Below are 6,649 nucleotides of genomic sequence, written 5' to 3' on the forward strand. Positions count from 1 at the left end.
TGTTCAAATAACAGATCAGCTCTTACGTGTTCAAACATCCTGATTAACAGTAGCCCGTGGGAACAGTGCGCCCGTGGCAACATGCATCTAACTCTATGTAACTCACAGTAAAATGATAATAACAAATACCTAATGAAAAATTAATGATAGTGTGTCCCTTTTTTTCCAGCATCATTTCTTATGTTCACTTCTAATAAATGCCTTTTATCTAACATATAATTTTGTTATTGGTATTTTGATTAATGTTTCTCATCGACGCGTTGTATAAATCTTGGTTAGTGATGTTCATTTCGTGTATATGGGCATGCATACAAATGTTGTGTCTATCCACCAAAGTGGTTACACGTCCCGGGAAAGAATATACTCTAGAGTTTGTGTTATCTAACATATATTGTGTTTTATAGATATTCATTAAAATGGTCTCGTGGGACAATTCATAAGACTTTAGTATTTAAGATGATCAGTTGTATGTGATCAAGCATTACAAGGTGTGTACATTACCACAGGTGCTACTGATCCGAGGTAAAGGTATTCATCTTCTTTGTATCTTTAACCTTTCTAGTTTATATGATGTTTCATCCCTGATTCCTTCCTCACAATGGTTGTTGTGGTTTGTGTTGTCTTAACATTTCATTTGTCAGTTGAAGTGGAGAACATGCTTCTGAGCCTAGCCACTCTACTCTGTCTTCCATGCCATTCAAGAGGTGTTACCGGATTCTGCCTATAAGTGTTTACGTCATGAGAGGGTTTTTTTTACCAACTTTGATGATTTATATTTTTTTGGGTTTTGTGATTTGCGTTTGTGATGTTAATAAAGTGTTGGAATTCATATTCATATTTCATTTTTTGTCATTTAATGAACTTTGGTTTATCAAACTTGGCATTGTTTGTTGTTTCCTTTAACAATAAACATTTTCTCTCAAAATACTTTAGCTTAATTCATTTAGATTATTTTCTACAGTAACACGTAGATAATTTTTTCATTAGTGTTCATCACAGTGAAATAAATACGTCTATTTTCAATGTGTACTTAATGGATCTTACTAAAATTTGAAGAATATAAACTCATAACTTGATTTAAGACCTTCTAAACTTGTGCTGATATAACTACATTACTGTTCTGGTAAGCAATATCGTTTTAATGCGTAAAATACAGATAAAGCTTGTAAATATATAGAGTTTCATGTTATCATGTTTAGGTTGTTTGAAGATAGTAATGATTTCATGTAGAACGTTTTAATGTTATCTGCAAAATAGAAATCTTAATGTTAGATATGTTTAATGTACGGTTTTTCACCTTACATACATTACTGTACCCTGTTGATACAGAAAAGTTATGGGATTTTTATTCATTATTTCTTAAAATAAGTTACTAACAATGTCCACGTACTTTCTTAGGAAATCCGGTAGGAATTTATATTTTGCTTTGGAATTTTATAACAAATCAATGTTTGGTTATCAGGCTCAGTTAAGATGTAATTATTTTTTCTTTTATTTGGTTAGATTTCGTCCATCACAAAATTCGTAATGCTGTTCTAAGGTTCACTCTTGGGGTCTACATTGCCTGAACAACGTACTAGTGTACAATGGCCAGTGATATTCACCGTTAGACCCAAAATTTTTTTTTTTTTTTTTTTTTTTTATGTTTTCATGTGTACACATAGCAGGCAAACTACTAGTATTCATCATAGATGTGGAAATATAATATCAAGGCCAGGAGAAGGATTTAGGTGTCTTCATTAGTAGAGATGTAAGTAACGACAACAGTGTCGGATTAATGTACGTAATAATAAGACTAACAGGCAACTGGTGTTCATGTGTTAGTAGCAAGAATGAAACAGGTAATATTACAGCTCATAGTTAGGTCACCAACACTTACATTATGACCTACCAATATGATCACTGTATTACAGTTATGCATATCATTTCATTGATCCAGGCATTAGAATCCTTCAAAATATGAACTCATTAAGGATCATGAGAGTTTCTTTCTCTCACAGGGGGCAGGCAGGGTTAGTATGTATGAGGTTGTTTACTGATGTAATCTGGTACCTTTACTGGAATATCTTTCAACTTCTTCATATCGTTACGGTAATACGTTATAAACTTAGGTTCAGTACAGTTTATTGACGAAGAAGAACACCATTAGGGCATGTGGAGGAGTACACTTTATTCTCATCATCTGAAATCTAATTACTACCAATTATTGTATCAGATGGGCAATGCCTGGAAGACGACAGCGATGTTGCTCTCAGAGGTTTATATTACAGAAATACATAGTTGAAATATTTTTGTAGTTATAGCTTTAGAATAATTTAAAAAAAGTAAGTACATGAAGCATAAAAACGGCCTTAAAAAGGAGTGTTGCAGTGTTGCAGCAGCAGGTGTTGGTTAAGATGTTATAAACGGCAGGTCATGATGCGGGCCCCCATCAATTACAAGTGGTTTCACACAATCCTTAGACCACATTACACTCACACTTGACCCAGCCTTGGGGCACCGCGCATCCAGGTACTCAATGGCTGTCAACATTATATCATGAAACAAACTTGGACCTACAACTAAACACAACTTATAAATAATAACAGCTGCTAGATTGACAACCATCATGGCGGTCCGCCCAGTATCTGTATATCTAAATCTTTCCTTCATTATTCTCCACTTTGTCATTGTCATATCATAAACTCCTCTGCTTCATCACATCTTTACGTCATCTCCATAGAAAGGGATATTTTCACAGTAAGAGGTATGTGGCACTCAATCTCTCTTGGTTATTTCTTCACAACAAGACTCCTTTTCCAAGTTCACTTCCTATCGCCACCTCTTCTCACCGACATTGTTTCCTCTTTTCGAAACCTCTTCAGAATCTTCACTGTCGTCTCCACAGATGGTGATCAAACATTACACCAGTGCCCGATTCAGCCAATGCTACATCAATAGTCTTTCTTTTACACGCCTCTCCAATTAAAATGTATCTGTTCATGCCCGCTGAACCATCTCTCCTAAACACTTACGTATATTTATGTAGATCACATTTTACAAACCAGTATTCCCAATCACCAGTCCTTTACTACACACACACACAAAGTTGTTCACATTTCCATGCACCTCAGTTATACCCTCCATGCCACATTACTTACCTTCACATTTAAATCACCATCACTAATACCTGGTCTCTTACATCATAACTGATGAACACACACACTCACTTGCTCCCCTAAATACTGCCTCTGTTCTTGACTCTAACTCGTTACCTCGCTAAGTGCATTTGACCTGACCTTAATGGGGCAGGAAAGGGTCATTCATCTTCACTTACTCTCTGGAACCAATGGTTCTTGCCTCAGCACTACAATCTCCACTTCAATACTATCTCACTAAACTCTTAAAATCAATAATCTTTGTCCCAACGCTTTCAGATAATGTCAAAATCCTAATTTATCGTCAAGATCTTCACTATACGTTGATGAACATACTGAATGTTGGAAACTCGAACCCATGACCTATGGATCTTTGAGAATCAGCTCGGTGATAATGTGTTTACCACACCTTGCACTGAATTGCAATACTTTGTCACTATGATCTTAAGACCACACACACATGTACATACAGAAACTGTAGACAAAAATATGGTTTCAACGAAAGATATTTCATATATCTGGTTTTTAAAACTGATAAGATCAGGACTTAAGATTTAATCATTTCATTATCGGACGATTATAATGCTAAACAATACACACAGTTAGGTACACACTATATTTCCTACTAACCTACATGTGAAATGACAATCCTACCATATCTAACTTCCCACTTGATAACCGCATACCGTTTACTTCAGTACCAGATATATTATACTTAATGATAATAAATAATCATAATGATCGGAATCAATTGATAATAAATAAATGATAATGTTAAATGATAATAATAGTGATAATGGTAATTATAATGATAATGATGATGATAATATAATGATTACTAATAGTAATGGATGCATGCTAATGATGATGATGATGTTTAATATAATAATATTGATAATAATGATAATAATAATAATAATAATAATAATACATAATTTTTTTTTTTTGTTTTTCTTTTTTTTTATACTTATGTCGCTTCTCCCGCGTTTGGAGGTGGCGCAAGGAAACCGACGAAAGAAATGGCCCAATAACCCCCCCAACACATGTACTACATACACGTCCACACAAGCAAATATACATTCCTACACAGCTTTACGTGAGTTTCACGACGCTTACATGCCCTTGATCCAATCCACTGACAGAACGTCAACCCTGTTAGAACACATCGCTCTAATTCACTCTATTCCTTGCCTCCTTTCACCCTCCTGCATGTTAGGCCCGATCACACAAAAAATCCGTTTCACTCCATCTGTCCACTCTATTTGGTCGCCATTTCTCCTCGTTCCGCCACCTCCGACAACATATATCTCTTGGTCAATCTTTCCTAAATCATTCTATCCATGTGCCCTATAACCATTTGCAAAACACACTCTTTGCTCTCTCAACCACGCTCATTTTATTTCCACACATCTCTCTTCCCTTACGTTACTTACTCGATCAACCCCTCACACCACACATGTCCTCAAAACATCTCATTTCCAGCAACATCCATCCTCCTGCGCACGACCTATCCATAGCCCACGCCTCGCAACCATACAACATTGTTGGAACCACTATTCCTTCAAACATACCCATTTTTGCTTTCCGAGATAATGTTCTCGACTTCCACACATTTTTCAAGGCTCCCAAAATTTTCGCCCCCTCCCCCACCCTATGATCCACTTCCGCTTCCATGGTTCCATCCGCTGACAGATCCACTCCCAGATATCTAAAACACTTCACTTCCTCCAGTTTTTCTCCATTCAAACTCACCTCCCAATTGACTTGACCCTCAACCCTACTGTACCTAATAACCTTGCTCTTATTCACATTTACTCTTAACTTTCTTCTTCCACACACTTTACCAAACTCAGTCACCAGCTTCTGCAGTTTCTCACATGAATCAGCCACCAGCGCTGTATCATCAGCGAACAACAACTGACTCACTTCCCAAGCTCTCTCATCCCCAACAGACTTCATACTTGCCCCTCTTTCCAAGACTCTTGCATTTACCTCCCTAACAACCCCATCCATAAAACAAATTAAACAACAATGGAGACTATTCACACACCCCTGCCGCAAACCTCATTCACTGAGACCCAATCACATTTCCTTCTTCCTACACGTACACATGCCTTCCATCTCGATAAAAACTTTTCACTGCTTCTAACAACTTGCCTCCCACACCATATATTCTTAATACCTACTCACTGGCATCTCTATCAACTCTATCATATGCCCTTCTCCAGATCCATAAATGCACTTACATATCCATTTGTTTTCTAAGTTGTTCTCACATACATTCTTTCAAAGCAAACAATAATAATAATATTGATATTAATATGATAATAATTATTTGATATGAATATTAATAATAATAATAATAATAAAAGATTATAATAATGATAATAATGATAATAATAACATTGATATTGTGTAATTATAATAATGATAATAATGACTATATATGATAGTAATAATGATAATAATGAAAGTAATGTAATAACAATTATGATAATAATGATGTAATAAGTATGATAATAGTAGAATGATAATATGATTTATTCAAATGATACTGCAACTATGATGATGATAATGTTTACAATATTGTGTGATAATAATTTATTAATAGTAATATTAATGATGGTATTTATGATAAATGTACGGTTACTATAATGATATAAAGAAATAATAGTAATAATAATGATGTATTATGATAAATAGTAACGGTACTATAATGATAATATTAATTAATTAGTAATAATAATGAATGTAATTATCATAAGAATAGTTCTGTACTATAATGATATAATAATAATTAGTAATAATAATGATGTAATTATGATAAATGAGTCCTGTACGTTTAATGTAATAACGGTAAAACAATTCAATACAGTTGTGTCTTCTAATATAACAAGACATATGGTCTAAATATTACCCCATACCGGTGTTAACACTGAGTTAAAAGAATTAAACTCCACAAACATGAATTTGTCTTGATCTGTCCTTGTTAAACAGTATTTTGAACTGTTAGTCATCTTGGTGTATATTGTTTAGTTTAGTAACCATTAATGAATATAAGTCAACATGTTTTCAGGAAAAATAAGTTTTTCCAATTGTATGTTTTTCATTTTCCAGTGGATGGAAGCATCCAGGATTGTGGATATCTTGTGTCCCAACAACTGTTTGGTTCCTGCTGTTCTTGGGTTAGTCATGTGTTATGAAAAAGAAAGATAATTGTTTATCAGGAGCGGGACGCGAAACCCACGCCCCGGAAGAACAGACAATGATTGAAAGCAGCGCCTTAAACCCACCGGCCTTCTTGCCAGGAGAAAATAAATTTGGAGTTCTCTCTAACTTACTAAACTGAACAATTCAGGAGGCAAATGTATAGTATATACTTTAAGGTTAGAGAAGGGACAACCCGAGGTGTATAACTCACTCATAAAGAACACAACACAACACACACACAACACAACACACACAGAGCGGCGCCAGGCTGAGGGCGGGATCGTGACGTCACAGGCAAGTCC

The sequence above is a fragment of the Panulirus ornatus genome, chromosome 70, assembly GCF_036320965.1.
Source record: "Panulirus ornatus isolate Po-2019 chromosome 70, ASM3632096v1, whole genome shotgun sequence".
NCBI classification, from domain to species: Eukaryota; Metazoa; Arthropoda; class Malacostraca; order Decapoda; family Palinuridae; genus Panulirus; species Panulirus ornatus.